This window comes from Schistocerca cancellata, chromosome 1 (genome assembly GCF_023864275.1).
Source record: "Schistocerca cancellata isolate TAMUIC-IGC-003103 chromosome 1, iqSchCanc2.1, whole genome shotgun sequence".
Lineage (NCBI taxonomy): Eukaryota > Metazoa > Arthropoda > Insecta > Orthoptera > Acrididae > Schistocerca > Schistocerca cancellata.
In genome coordinates, this window is record NC_064626.1 from 666,047,308 (window position 1) to 666,064,171 (window position 16,864).

Below are 16,864 nucleotides of genomic sequence, written 5' to 3' on the forward strand. Positions count from 1 at the left end.
CCATTTTGCCGGGAACTAAATTACAGAACTCCACACGTTGTTGTTTGTCACCTTCACAAAAAGCTTGTAGTCGCTGAATTTTGTATGGTTCGTGAGTAAACGCCGTCGCAACACACGCCGGAGGAGCGTCGAGGGCATGTTGAGCTGTCGAACTGCACGGCGAACGGATTTACGCGAACTCTTTGTGAAACTATGGCGGACGTGTTCGACGTCTCTTCAGACACTCGTCGTCGGCCAGGCGATTTGTCTTTACACAAACAACATGTTTCTCGGAATTGTTCATACCATCGTCTAATGCTCTAAACTGTAGGAGAATCCACGCCATGCCTAGTACCAAAGTCACGCTGAACGGTTGTTACTGATACGCACTGCGCAAAACGTAGAACACAAAACGCTTTCTGTTGTCCCGACACCATTTTTACTAGACATGTAGTGGGCGCACACTGCTGTTACTTAGCGGGAACCATGTAAAACTGGAGAGTTTGCTCTTTCCAACACTACGTTGTTCACGCACACATCTAAGTAACATAATAGTTAGGATACTTTTAAAAATCGGTTGATTCTTTTTGACACAACCTGTACAATGCGTAACACAACGAAAGAATTACTTTTGCGAAACGCCGCAACTCTCTCCCATTGCAACATATAAGTTTGAAACTTGGCTCAAAGATATCTGCAACCATCCTCTGCAATGGTCCACAGGCATGACGCCCTGCGACGTCCCCCACAGGTTTGGAAACGCTTCAAACATACAAAAAATACCGGGTCTCATAGGCTCATATGAGATGTATATCCGGTTAATGACGTCACATTGGCACCAAATTTCACCACAATTCTGCCCAATGCTATAGAGGACGAGGCGCACGATGGGAAGCTCGTCAAACCCCGTCTTACTGGGCACCACCCATTCTTTGTACGCCTCCACGGTGGAGGTCAGAACTGCGATGCGCAGCGTTGAAATCACCTGACTTTCTTACGGGTGGCCAGGAAAACATTTCAGAAACACCTTTCTCAGAATCGCCAAAAAGGGCGTCGATGAAACTATGCCTTCCCTTGAGGCGTAGATTCGCACACATTTCTTGGTCGAGAACGACACTTCGAAATGAGATGAGCAACAGGACGATGTTATTGACAACCTCTGACACTGCTGACGCCGCTAGGACGATTCAACCGTTCTCTAAGGACAATGTGGGTCAGGAACCCCATTGACCATGATCGCACCCCCTTGGAATGCAAGTTTTGCTCTGATGTACAGGGTAGAACGAGGAACCGTTCAAAATCATTCGACAACCGCTTGACAGCCCTCATACCCGGCATGCCTCCTGGCAGGCGCTAGAGCAGCAGTGTATCCTGCCTGTAGGCCCTTAGGACTCCGTCAAGGATTGTCTTTATATAAGTACATTCTTAAAGCGCTCAACAAAGGCGAGCGTTAGCAGCAAACGTGTTGCCGGACTGGGGGGGGGGTCTTAGAGGGACTGTTTGCCGTTTTCCTTCGCATGTTCCAATGTCATAATCCTGGGGAGGGTGTGAAACAGGAGGGCTGAAAAAGCCTAAGTACCCTCTGCTGCTTCGGATGGTTCTGGAGAGTCCCTAGTGGTTCCACCCTGTACAACACCAGAGCAAAGGTCGCTGTCGTACTACACTCCAAAGGCGTGCGACCACGTTCAGTGGAGTTGCAACCCACGATATCCTTGGAGGAGAGTTGTTGAAGTATGGAGGATGTGTGCCATAGGTTGTCAAGAATGTCGTCCTGTTGCTCATCGCACTGCGAACTGTCGTTTTCGACAGTGAATGTTTGGAAATCAACGCCTCAAGGAGAAGGGAAGTTTCATTGAGGCCCTTTGGCCGACCACCTGAGGCCTTTTCGTGGCTATTCTGAACGGCGGTGGGTCTGAAATGTTTTCTTCGGCCGCCCAGAAGAAACCGCGTGATTTCAGCGCTGGGTGTCGTGGCTCTCACTTCCAACGCGTAAGCGACAAAAAATGGGGTGAAACATGTGTAAGAGGGGTGTTACGAACTTCCTATTGTGTGACACGTCCACGATGGCATCGGGCACAATTGTGATCAAATCTGCTGCCAATGTGGCACCGTTAACTCACCATATGGCTGACATGAACTTCTGAGCTCTGGCCTTTTTTCCGCCTGTGTGAACACCTTGCTGTTTGAAGCGTCGCGGAGCTAGAGGGTTACGTCTCAGGGCGCCACGCTTTTCCACCATTACAGAGGAAGTCTGTAACAACGTTTGAGCCACATTGGCAAACAGTTACGGGGTTTCGTAAAAGTGATCCTTTAATTGTGTGGTGCAGTGTGAGTTCTAATATCCTTGAGTCGCAGAGTAGACTCTAACCTAGCCTAACCTAACCTCCTCAATGTCGCCAAAAAGTGATGAAGGAGTTGTCGGCCTGCGACCGTTGTCAGTGGTTCCACACTCTGCCAGTTTGAACGCAGCCTAACACATGTCTGTGACCCAGGCGGCTGAAAAGTAATATAAACAAAAAAAAACTACTCCCGAATAGGCCATGAAGCCCCAAAGGTACCGACCGGCCGCCGTGTCATCCTCAGACCACAGGCGCCACTGGATGCGGACATGGAGGGGCATGTGGTCAGCACACCGCTCCCCCAGCCGTATGTCAGTTTCTGAGACCGGAGCCGCTAATTCTCAATCAAGTAGCTCCTCAGTTTGCCTCACAATGGCCGAGTGCACCCCACTTGCCAACAGCGCTCGGCAGACCGGATGATCACCCATCCAAGTGCTAGCCCAGCCCGACAGCGCTTAACTTCGATGATCTGACGGGAACCGGTGTTACCACTGCGGCAAGGCAGTTAGCTCAGAAGTAATATACTTGTAGATATGTGGGGGAAGTTATTGTTCGTGGTCGCATACCACTGAAATGGTGCGAGGAAAAAAAACTGTCTTCAGTGTCTTTTGAACCTTATTAACGAAAAAAATTTCTTTGCTTCCAGATTATCCCGGATGAAATTTCCTGTTTCACTTGACTTAACTTGGCTTATTTCCTGTTGTTCAAAAAATCAGAAATGTTCAAATGTATGTGAAATCGTATGGGACTTAACTGCTAAGGTCATCAGTCCCTAAGCTTGCACACTACTGAATCTAAATTATCCTAAGGACAAACACACACAGCCATGCCCGAAGGAGGACTCGAACCTCCGCCGGGACCAGCTCCTGTTCCTGTTGGATCATAGGGCAGCAGTAAAGACCTTCCATCTGGTTCTGTCGACAGCCAAACATTTCACTTCACTCCATGTTTTACCAGCTTTCAGAGCTTCTTCTTCCACCGTTCTTTTCAATGTCTTGAAACGTCCCCTTAGAAAAATTATACAAGACTGTGCTTAAACTGACACAAAATATTTTTTAGCTCAACGCAATCTGACTATCAAAGATCCCTGCAAAAGAATGGCCCTGCGTAACATTAAACTATTCCTTTCAGAAATCACTTACCTCACAAAAATCTTCATTACTCGAACTACTGCAATACAGCGAGCGCCACTACTGCCAGCTAAATAAAAGATTCAAACTACAGAGGGCACTAACTACTGATAGGGATAGTTAGCAAATGAAAGATATTAATAGAGAACAAACAATGTATTTACCTTAATAGTCATAATATATGTAATTTCAAAACTCCGCCATTTCCTTCCACACATCCACCACTGCTGGCGGCTCACCTCTAACTGCGCAACGCTACGCGCTGTTCACATCCAGCTGCCGCTGCCCAACACTACAATGGCAGACAACAATGCAAACTAGCCACAGACTGCACACAGCACAGCCAGTGATTTTCATACAGAGAGCGCTACGTGGCGGTGGCGTTACCAATATAAGAACCTAAACAGCCTACTTACATAAAGAAAACATAAACAGCCTACTTACAGTCTTTTTCGGGCGGCCACGTCTACGTGTTCCTTGTGGGTTCCAATCCAGTGCTGCCTTTCCAAAAGCTCCTTGTTGTTTGCGTATTGTGTGACCTATCCACCTCCATTTCCTTTCCTTTATTTGTTCACGGACTGGTCGCTGGTTTGTCATCTCCCACAATTCATTATTTGATATAACTTCTGGCCACCTCAAATTTATAATTTGCCAAAGACACCGGTTTATGAAGACTTGCAGCTGGTTTACAATCATGTTTGTTACCTTCCATGTTTCACAACTATACAGGAGGACTGACTTTACGAGCTATTGATCAAGCGCAACTTGGTTCGTCTCGAGATGTTCTTATTACGCCAGACAGGGTACAGTTGTACCAAGGCTCCATTTGCCTTCCGTATCCGACTCTTTACATCCTCCTCGGTCCCTCCATCTTTACAGACGGTACTTACTAGATATACAAAGGAGTCTACTTGTTCCAAGTCCTTTCCATACAGTGTTAGCTTAGCTTGTTTTTCAGATCGCATTCTCATTTCCTTAGTTTTCTGAACATTTATTCTAACTCCTGCAATTTCTGCTTCATCTTTCAGTCTTTTCAACTTTTCTTCCATGTCAGGCAATCTATGCGAGAGCAGACAGATATCGTCAGCAAAGTCAAGGTCTTCAAGCCTGTCTTCCATTCCACACTGAATACCTCTTCTCCTACCATCTGCAACTCTTTTCATTACGCTGTCCAGTAGCAACAAGAACAAGGTAGGTGACAGAATACATCCTTGCCTCACCCCAGCATTTGTTTGGATATATTCATTAAGTTTCCCATTGTGTAGCACCCTACATTCACATGTTTACAACATTGTAACTTCAAAAATGGTTCAAATGGCTCTGAGCACTATGGGACTTAACATCTATGGTCATCAGTCCCCTAGAACTTAGAACTACTTAAACCTAACTAACCTAAGGACAGCACACAACACCCAGCCATCACGAGGCAGAGAAAATCCCTGACCCCGCCGGGAATCGAACCCGGGAACCCGGATTGTAACTTCCAAAGCGGAGAGAGAGGATACATGATCAAAGAAATCATTTAATGCAACTGAATGAATCGAAATTTGCTGTGAAATTTGAGTTAGAATATTATGCTGTGACATTTGTCCATATCTTAGAAACAGCTGAGATGTAACGATCTCATGTCCTAAGTGGTCTTGGTTTTTTGACTTGCAAAATTTTTATCTATGCTTCTGCTGAAATACGCTAATCACCTTGTCAAGTATATCTCGATGTTCCTCCTTTCAAGTACAATATCGAAACAGCTCGTATTGTTTGTGATACGTAATGCCTGTTATGGAGTACCAGTCGCTTACGTGCCACACGTCTTCTGCCACCCCTCGCTATGACGACGGACCACAAGTAGTTAAATATCCTATTAAATGCCAACTCGACGCCGTGAGGACGGCATTCTCACTCTTTCTCCCATGCTGGCAGGACGTCACATGTTAAATACTATAGAAAGGTAACTTTTCCCCCTTCATTTATATTTATTGATATTAGTTTTACGCGCTATCGATTTCGAAGCAACATAATTTCGAACTCTGTCATAGGATATACGAATCAATTGAGATCTACAAAGCTGTGCTGTGTTATATCGATTTCTGTCCAGCTGACGTACGTAAATTGTAAGTGAAGCATCGAAGCCGTTCAAGAAAGGTAACTCTCCAGCTGTCGTCCCTTTTCTTTATGATCTGCTAACGTATCGCTCTTTTTTTAAATTTTTTTCTTAATTTATGGAAATCAGGTCATTAATAAATGGCGACAGCAACTACCAGTTCTTGACTCTTGTAGATTATTCAGATGCAGAACGTGAATTTTACCTACGTCACTGTTGATTTAACAGTTCTGGTGTATATTTTATTAGTCTCTCATATAGGGTTTAAGAGGTTGTCTTCCAGTGGCAACGGTAGAAATCTGAATCTGAATGTAGTTCTGTAAAGTGTGGGACACAACAGGGGTCTAGTCTAGGTCCACCTATGTTGATATTATTGTGTACCAGTGATCTCCCACCAAACAAGAGAGAACACTTCAATATATTTTTTGTACGTAAGACTAGTATCAATGTAGAACATGTGGAACATAATCTAAATGATTTAGCAAATACGGTGTTGTTGCTGCGCTCTTCAGTCCAACGACTGCCTTGATGCAGCCCTCCGCGGTAGTCCGTCCTATGCAAGCCTCTTGTGTCTGTATAACTGCTGCAACCAATCTCCATTTGAACCTGCTTGCAGTACTCAACCCTTGACCTCCCTCTACAGTTTTGAGAAGAAGTGGGCAGTGTTAAATTCTTGGGATTACAATTGGATAATAAATTCAACTGGGAGGAGCATACCACAGAACTGATGAAGCATCTAAACAAATCTCTATTTGCAATGCCAATTCTGTCAGACATAGGGGACATAAAAATGAAAAAGCTGGCATACTATGCTTACTTTCATTCCATAATGTCATATGGGATTATTTTTTGGGGTAATTCATCAAGCTAAGCTAAAGTCTTCCGGGCACAAAAACGTGCAATAAGACTTATATGTGGTGTGAACACAAGAACATCCTGCAGAGGCCTGTTTAGGGAACTAGGGATACTAACTACTGCATCGAAATATATTTATTTCTTAATGAAATTTGTCATGGAGAGCGTATCACTTTTTCAAACCAACAGCTCAGTTTATGGAATCAATACTAGAAATAAGAATAATCTTCACAAGGATTTAAAGTCACTTACTCCCACACAAAAAGGTCTGCATTATTCAGGAATACCCACTTTCAATAACTTGACAGCAGCCATAAAAAGCTTAACAACCAATGAAATTCAGTTTAAGAGAAGCCTAAAGGATTTATTGGTGGCCAACTCCTTCTACTCCATTGATGAATTTCTCAGTAGATCCAACTAATTTTGTGTGTGTGTGTGTGTGTGTGTGTGTGTGTGTGTGTGTGTGTGTGTGTGTGTGTATAAAGTACAATCTAGCTTCTGCACCATTTGAGTCCAGCAATGTGTTCATTGTAAATAAGTATTGTAGTAGTTCTATTATATGTTTATTACCTTATAAATAAAAAAAAACATTTTTTAATTTTAAATTCAGTGCATTAATGCGATCTTAGTAAATGAGTGTTGTAAAATGATTCTTCCATCTAGTGTTCACTAAAAAATGTCGATCATTCCACTTGGGATCTGTGGAAGGTACATTATCTTACTTGTTTTAGTTGTGAATATTTGTCATGTATTATTGTCTTTCTGACATGTTCTACATCCTGAAGGACCTCTTCACAATGGATTAATTGAAATCAAAGTAACTCCAATCTAATCTAATTAGTTATGCGATCTACCCATCTAATCTTCAGCGTTCTTCTGTTGCAACACATTTCAAATGCTTGGGTTCTCTTTTTGTCTGCGCTGTTTATCTTCCACGTTTCTCTTCTATAAATTCCAGACAAATACCTTCAGAAAAGACTTCCTAAAAATTGAATTTGTATAATTTATTGTCCAATGGACCCACAGTGTAGAAGATATTGTTTAGAGACATTATGTAATAAAAACCAAATTGCTGCTTTAGTAGTTTAATGCTGTATTTATTGTGATGGATCAATTTCGGCTAGATTACTATCTTCAGATCATCTGCGAAAGTTTCATAAAATTTTTTTTGTTTCATTATAGTTTTGGTTCATCATATTTTCGAATACACAAATTTTGTACTTGCACCCGTACATCATCAGCGGTCGCTGTCACTCTGTATGGTACAGATTTAGGACTCTTATGGTATAAGCTAATTTGTGATTCGCTCCTGTTTCTAGTGGTCCTTTCTTGTAGTCTTTATAATCTACGTTTTACCGTCAGATCTGACACATCGACAGTTGTCACTGTTGGCCAAACATGCTGAATGGTTGCAGTTGCTCTTGTGTGTTGATGTTATCATTTTGGGCTGTATGTATGATGTTGTAATCGAGGTGACTGTGGGCAGTTGTTTGTGTCTGTATGTTATGTTTGGTTAAGAATTCAATCAAATTTAATAGGAAATGTTTATGTTTTAAATTCGTTTGTTCATTTAAAATGTCATCAGGGCATTGTATTACATGTATGTAGATTTCTTCCTCTTCAGGTACGTTCATTGTTAAACCTTTAGGTTATTGTTGTTGTGGTCTTCAGTCCTGAGACTGGTTTGATGCAGCTCTCCATGCTACTCTATCCCGTGCAAGCTTCTTCATCTCCCAGTACCTACTGCAGCCTACATCCTTCTGAATCTGTTTAGTGTATTCATCTTTTAGTCTCCCTCTACGATTTTTACTCTCCACGCTGCCCTCCAGTACTAAATTGGTGATCCCTTGATGCCTCAGAACATGTCCTACCAACCGATCCCTTCTTCTAGTCACGTTGTGCCGCAAACTCCTCTTCTCCCCAATTCTATTCAATACCTTCTCATTAGTTACGTGACCTACCCATCTAATCTTCAGCATTCTTCTGTAGCACCACATTTCGAAAGCTTCTATTCTCTTCTTGTCTAAACTATTTATCGTCCATGTTTCACTTCCATACATGGCTACACTCCATACAAATACTTTCAGAAACGACTTCCTGACACTTAAATCAATACTCGATGTTAATAAATTTCTCTTCTTCAGAAATGCTTTCCTTGTCATTGCCAGTCTACATTTTATATCCTCTCTACTTCGACCATCATCAGTTATTTTGCTCCCCAAATAGCAAAAATCCTTTGCTACTTTAAGTGCCTCATTTCCCAATTTAATTCCCTCAGCATCACCCGACTTAATTCGATTACATTTCATTATCCTAGTTTTGCTTTTGTTGATGTTCATCTTATATCCCCCTTTCAAGACACTGTCCATTCCGTTCAACTGCTCTTCCAAGTCCTTTGCTGTCTCTGACAGAATTACAATGTCATCGGCGAACCTCAAAGTTTTTATTTCTTCTCCATGGATTTTAATACCTACTCCGAATTTTACTTTTGTTTCCTTTACTGCTTGCTCAATATATAGATTTAATAGCATCGGGGAGAGGCTACAACCCTGTCTCACCCCCTTCCCAACCACTGCTTCCCTTTCATGCCCCTCGACTCTTATAACTGCCATCTGCTCTCTGTGCAAATTGTAAATAGCCTTTCACTCCCTGTATTTTACCCCTGCCACCTTCAGAATTTGAAAGAGAGTATTCCAGTCAACATGTCAAAAGCTTTCTCTAAGTCTACAAATGCTAGAAACGTAGGTTTGCCTTTAGGTAATATATGTAAAATTTTCATTGCTGACTCCTTTTATTCAGCGTTGTTGTTATCATTCTTTAAGTGATTGAAGAAAGTAGATGTATTATTTACTAAAGTTGTGTCCTGTCTGTACTATGTAAAATGTATTACAGTCCAGACACTCGATTCTATATATTCCTAGGTTTGTGAATATTGTTAATTTTGTTTTTCCTGAGTGAAGCATCTAATAAGGTGCCGGAAATACTGCAACCCATGCTATTCTGTGTGACTGGAAGTATGTATAATCGTTGAATTTTAAATAAATTTTGTATTGTAACAAATCCTATAATACTACCAGTCTGTATACAAATACAGAAACATACAGAATACTCTTTCACAATAAAGAAAAAATTCAATCGCTCGCATAAAAGAAAAAAAAAATAGACCACTCATCTTAAGTACAACGCAAAATTATTTCCAATTTGACGAACATACATACTGTCAAGTAGATGAAAAAGCCATGGGTTGCACTGTTGCCGGCACCTTGACAGGTATTTTCTTGAATACATTAGAAGAAAAACTTTTTGCGCCCGCAAATTCCTTAACATATGTAAATGATCTATTATTTTAGATACGTGGATGACTCGTTTGTCCTTACAGTTGAATATGAACTTGACGTTCAACATCTCCATCAAGCACTAAATAAACTACATCGTAAAATGCATTTCACCTTGGGACCAGAAACGTAAAAATCAATTAAGTTCCTGGACCACATAATCACTAACAACAATAATTCACGTATTCGAAATTCATAGAATGTACAGAACAAATGGCTCTGAGCAATACGGGACTTAACATCTGAGTTCATCAGTCTCCTCGTACTTAGAACTACTTAAACCTAACTAACCTAAGGACATCACACACATCCATGCCAAAGGCAGGATTCGAACCTGCGACCGTAGCAGTCGCGTGGTTCCGGTCTGGAGCGCCTAGAACCGCACGGCCAGCGCGGCCGGCCATAGAATGTACACAACAACCGAAAATATTACACATGCTAATTCATGCCATCCAAAAGCACACAAGCACGTGTATCAAACAAATTAGACGCGCTAAAGAAGAACAGAAGTATCCAAATCACACATAGAAGCAACAGCAATAAGCGGCATAGATTTCACTCACGAAAAACAAAATTACCAATATGCTGAAACCGAAGCACACATAAAATCAAATGTCTGGACTGGAATAAATTTTAAGTTGCAGACAGGGCACAACTTCAGTATAAGACAAGGACAGCACACGAGAATTAGCGATAATAATCCATCTAGATTCTTCAACCACTTAAAGAATGATAGCCGCAACGCAGAACGAATGGAGTATGTAGTGAAAGTTCTACATGTTACCTAAAGGTTTAACAATTAACATGCTAGAAAGGATAGAAATCTACATACACAAAATACAACGCCGTGAAGACATTTTAAATGTACAAACGAATTAAACTTTTCATACAAAATTTTATTGACTTCGTAAACGACGGATAGACACAAACAACTACCCACAAACACATCGACTGCAATGATCATACATACAGCCCGAAATGATGACATCAATATACCATAACAACTGTAAACATACAGCATCTCTGGATGACTGTCAGATACATTCATATATATACATACATATATTAATCCTTGTTCCATTGATAATGAGTACGACATTTCGTAATGATGTGGAACGTGTCACTTTAACGTAAGTTTTCTTTACACAAAATAATAATAATTATTATTTTTTACAGTTACTACTTCATATCTAAGAATTCAGCTATTGAACAGAACTAGTTGTCATTCATAAATTCTTTTAATTTGCTTTTAAAAGTTGGTTGGCTATCTGTCAGACTTTTAATACTATTTGGCAAATGACCGAAGATTTTTGTGGCAGCATAAGTCACCCCTCTCTGTGCCAAAGTGAGATTTAATCCAGAATAGTGAATATCATCCTTCCCTCTAGTAGTGTAGCTATGCACTTCACTGTTATTTTTGAATTGGGATGGGTTATTAATGACAAATTTCATAAGTGAATATATGTATTGCGAAGGTACTGTGAATATCCAGAGTTCCTTAAATAAATCTCTGCAAGGTGATCTTGGGTGCGCTCCAGCTATTATTCTGATTACAAGCTTTTGTGCAATGAATGCTTTCTCTCTTAATGACGAATTGCCCCAAAATATGGTGCCATATGAAAGCAGTGAATGAAAATAGGCATAGTAGGCTAATTTACTGATATGTTTATCACCAAAATTTGCAATAACCCTAACAGCATAAGTAGCTGAACCTAACCGTTTCAGCAGATCATCGATGTGTTTCTTCCAATTCAATTTCTCATCAGTGCATACAACCAGAAATTTTGAGTTTTCTATCTTAGCAACAGACTTCCGTTCATAGTCTGTATTTATGAATGGTGTTATTCCATTTGCTGTACAGAATTGTATGAACTGTGTTTTCTCAAAATTTAGTGAGAGTCCGTTTGCAGAGAAGCACTTAATAATTTTCTGAAAGACATTATTTGCAATTTCCTCAACTGTCAATCTGTCAAATCTAAAGACAAAATGTCAAATTATGAAAATTACAAGGAAGGGCCATTAACAACAGAACAACAGGAACAATCCATAAAACAGCTTAACTATTAAGAGTCATTTTTCTTTCGAGGATGTGTTCTTCTTGTTGTTGCCAGCTTGAGTTATTTTGCTGCGCAAACAGTAAAATTTGTCGACTAGTTTTAGCGTTTGATTTCTTAATCTATTACTCAAATAACGTAAGATGGTAAAATGACCTCCTGGTCTACAGACAACACATGATTAACTGCAACAAACAAGACTGCATACAGTCTCTGCTGTAGAACTCTGGTAAAAACTAAGTTCTCTCAGCGCAGGCAATTCAGACAAACAGTAATGTCAAAATATTAGATTGCTAAGGTTGAAGAAGCAGTAATCTTTTGGAAGTATCGCATTCAAGTGCTACCTACAATATAAAAACACTCTGACACTGAATCTCGAGATATTACTTCCTGTGACTGTTATCTCATATGCTGCAATTCCGTTCACGAAGTGGATTATTAGCTCAGAAATGGATTGTCAGAACAATCTTTGGTGTCAGTTTGCAAACTTCGCGTAGATTGCTGTTCGAAAGTCTCACAATCGTAATTCTGCTGTCCCTGTACGTGTGTTCGTGATGGCACTTGTAATTAACAATCTGGTCTCACCGATAAGGAACTGTTGCATTGTCAGTGAACACTCGATAGAAAATTGATCTACACTTTCTTAATCATTGTAGGCAAAGGCGCGTAGCATTCATAATAGAGTCCATTTTACAATAAAATTGAAAATATTTGAGTTCTAAACGAGTTATTTTCAAATCTAAGCTTAAAAACGTCGTTGTTACAAAGAGGAGGAGGAGGAGATTGGTGTTAAACGTCCCTTCGACAACGACGTCATTAGAGGCGGAGCACATGCTCGAATTAGGGATGGACGGGGGAAGGAAATTGATCGTGCCCTTTCAAAGGAACCATCCAGGCATTTGCTTGAAGCGATGTAAGGAAATCACGGGAAACCTAAATCAAGATGGCTGGAGGTGGTTTGAAACGTAGTCCCGAATGCGAGTCCAGTGTGCTAACCTTTGCGCCACATTGCTCGGTTATTGCGACAAACACCTTTTGTTTTGTACGAGAGTTGCTCGCGGTAATTAAGACCAATTCTCCGAGAAACGTTAGTGATTTATCAATACTGTCAAAAAACTTTTGTTTGGAGAGTTTTTTAATGTCTTAATGTTGTATAGTGACTTGTTCCATGACCTAGTACGTTTAGTTCACATGGTTCCACGAAAGCTGTGAAAAAAATAATTTACAACTGGAATCAGCTTATTAAAGAAATATACTGGTGTACGTCGACATATTGCGCATCTGAAATTCCCTACCTTCCATACGTGGAATTCATTCTAACAAGATGCATGAAAAGTCGTGTTTCCGACGATTAGTAATGAACGTCGTTGGTCGTTTAAAGAATGTCTAGACGAGATACAGAATATTGTGACCCCAGATAGCGTTACAAAAACAACGCAAAAAGCCACGTGGAGATACTGAGTCCTATTTTCTGAACACAGATAAGACAGTTTATGACACTTAGTTAGGCCGTATCTGATTTCTCAGATGTTACATTACCTGACAAACAGAGTGATAAGAAATGTTTTTTGTCTTCAGTCACGGCAGAATTGTGTCATCGTACTTCAGGCAATATTCAGATAGTGTAACCGTAGAAAAGAAAAGGCAGGCACTTGACTTTTCTGTTTTGTGTCTTTCCCGCTGTTTGACAATCACATTGGAGACTGCGTATGACTGCAACTTTTTTTATTTTTATTGTAATTGTTGTTGTGGTCTTCATTTCGGAGACTGATTCGATGCAGCTCTCCTTGCTACACTATCCTGAGTGAGCTTCTTCACTGCAGTTTACATCCCTCTGAATCTGCTTATGTGATCATCTCTGGTCTCCCTCTACGATTTTTACCCTCCAAACTTCCCTCCAAAACTAAATTGGTGAGCCCTTGATGTCCCATAATGTGTCCTATCAACCAATCCCTTCTTCTGGTCAGGTTGTGCCAAAAATTTTCTTTTCACCTGATCTTAAGCATATTTCTGTAGCATCACATTTCAAAAGCTTCAATTCTCTTTTTGTCTAAAATATTTACCGTCCATGTTTCAGTTCCATTCATGACTACACTCCACACAAATACTTTCAGAAGAGACATCTAAACACTTAAATCCATATACACTGTTAACAAATTTCTCTTCTTCAGAAACTTTTTTCTTGCCATTGTGTGTCTACATTTTATTTCCGCTCTGTTTCGGCCATCATCAGTTATTTTACACGTTGGCTTCTTTTTTCCCGCAACTGCACATGTACAAGTAGTATAGGTAATTTCCGTCTCCAGCAACTTACATTACAGTTGCTAAAGCGGCAGTTAACCTACATAACTTGTGTCATTTATTTTGCTGCCGAAATAAAGAACTTCATCTGCTACTTTAAGTGTTTCGTATCCTAATCTAATTCCCTCGCCTTCACCTGATTTAATTCGACTACATTCCATTATCTTTTTTTTTTCTTTTGTTGATATTCACCTTATATTCTCCTTTCAAGACACTATCCATTCAGCTCAACTGCTCTTCCAAATCCTTTGCCGTCTCTGCCAAAATTACAATGTCATCGACAAACATCAACGTTTTTATTTTTTCACTGTGAACTTTAATTCCTACTCCAAATTTTTATTTTCTTTCTTTTTCTGCTTGCTGAATAACACCGACTATAGGCTACAACTCTGTCTCACTCCCTTCTCAACCACTGTTTACCATCGACTCTTTATAACTGCCATCCGATTTCTGCATAGATTGTAAAAAGCATTTCGCTACCTGTATGGTACCCTTGCCTGTATGGTACCCCTGCTACCTCAGAATTTCAAAGAGAGTATTCCAGTGAACACAGTCAAAAGATTTCTCTGAGTCTACAAATGCTATAAACGTGTGTTTGCCTTTCCTTAACCCATCTGCTAAGATAAGTCGTAGGGTCAGTATTGTCTCGTGTGTTCTTACATTTCTCCGGAATCCGAACTGATATTCCCCGAGGAGGGCGTCTACCAGTTTTTCCATTCTCCTTCTGTAAATGATTCATGTTAGTATTTTGGGACCGAGACTTATCAAACAAATTTTCCGGTAATAATCACACCTCACAGCACCTACTTTCTATGAAATTGAAATCACTCGCAATGCTGAGGGTTCCGAACAAATTTAAATATGTATAACATAGACAGCTCATCCATCCACAGAATCAACAATCTCGGCGATATTTACCTGTTATTGAAATCTATGAAATAGGTCTCGGGACGTCCAAAATTTTCGAGAATATTTTAAGTGTTAAGCTTAAATTTATGGTGCAATTTCGCGACAGTCTGACAGTAAAGGACAAAAAATATTTTTTCGAGTGATATAATTAGGAACTAACCGTTTTCGGATTTTTTCCTTTACTTGTACTGTGAAATCATGCTTCATGCCAAATTTCATGATTCTAGGTCAACGGGAAGTGCCCTATGGGAGTGGACGAGTGAGTTTGCGAGTATCAAAATATATGACATAAATAGCCGTACTGACTTAGAAGCTTAAATTTTTTACGCAGCTAGGGGGCCGTAGAGCTTAGTATCTGACATAAATTTCAACGTGATACGCCTGAGAAAAAGATTTCTTAAACAGTCGGACAGACAGACGGACAACAAAGCGATAGGGTTCCGTTTTTATTTATTAAGGTACGTCCCTCCAAAAAGAAACTAAGTTTGTAGGATTCACAGGTGGATGACCTTAGCTAATTTCTTCCTTCCCGCAACTGAAGTTTGTGACAGTAGCAGAGGCATCTGTGCACAGTCCCAAGGCTCGAAATCTCCTCATTACTGTTACTTAGTTTCACGTTAAATGAGTCGTTTTTATGATTAATCGTGATGACGTAAAACGAATAATTTTACATCCACATAACGTATTTATTAATAAACATGGTCACATATTAAACTTCCTGGCAGATTAAAACTGTGTGCCAGACCGAGACTCGAACTCGGGACCTGCCTTTCGCGGGCAAGTGCTCTACCAACTGAGCTACCCAAGTACGACTCACGCCCCGTCCTCACAGCTTTACTTCTGCCAGTACCTCGCCTCCTACCTTCCAAACTTTACAGAAGCTCTCCTGCGAACCTTGCAGAACTAGCACTCCTGAAAGAAAGGATATTGCGGAGACATGGCTTAGCCACAACCTTGGGGGATGTTTCCAGAATGAAAAGTTTGGAAGGTAGGAGACGAGGTACTGGCAGAAGTAAAACTGTGAGGACGGGGCGTGAGTCGTGCTTGGTAGAGCACTTGCGCGCGAAAGGCAAAGATCCCGAGTTCGAGTCTCGGCCTGGCACACAGTTTTAATCTTTCAGGAAGTTTCATATCAGCGCACACTCCGTTGCAGAGTGAAAATCTCATTATGGTCACATATTGACCATTTACAAGTTTTTTTTTAAAAAATATAGTTTTCGTTAATAATTCCTACGTACCTTTTCCACTTTGTAAAAATAGAAATTATGCTACGAAACAGAAAGAGTCGTCAAAGAGAAACTTTCTCAGTTTGTTTTCAAATTTAATTTTGCTGCCTGTCAGACATTTTATATAAAAACTTTTGGTGGGAGCTTTGTGCACCCCTTTTGTGCTAAAGAAAAAGGAAGACTAGGGTTTGAAGTCTCGCCGACATCCACTTCGTTAGAGATGAAGCCCAAGCTGGGATTGTTTCAAGGAAGTAGAAAGAAGTCGACCGTGCTCTTTCAAAGGGAGAATCCCAGCACTTGCCTAGAGCGATTTGGGAAAAACACGCAAAACCTCAATCTGAACTAAGATTTGAACCGTCGTCCTCCCGAATGCGAGTCCAGTTGCTGACCACTGCACCATCTCGATCGGCTTGTGCTAAAGACATCCTTAATGTTGAGTAAATGAATATAATTTATTTTTCCTCTGGTACTGCAATTATGTACGTCATTCTTATGAATTGTAGCGGATTATTGACAACAAACTTCATGAGGGAATAAATATACTGCGAAGCAGTAGTCAAAATGCTTAACAAACTTGAAGAGGGAATAAATACGTATACTGTGACGAAGTAGTCAAAACGCCTAACATCTTAAAC

General features: G+C 40.5%; 1 pseudogene; it reads right to left on the minus strand.

Annotated features, from left to right (window-relative positions):
- Positions 1–2,710: 2,710 nt before the first annotated feature.
- On the minus strand, positions 2,711–2,828 carry LOC126099737 (5S ribosomal RNA; annotated as a pseudogene).
- Positions 2,829–16,864: the final 14,036 nt, after the last annotated feature.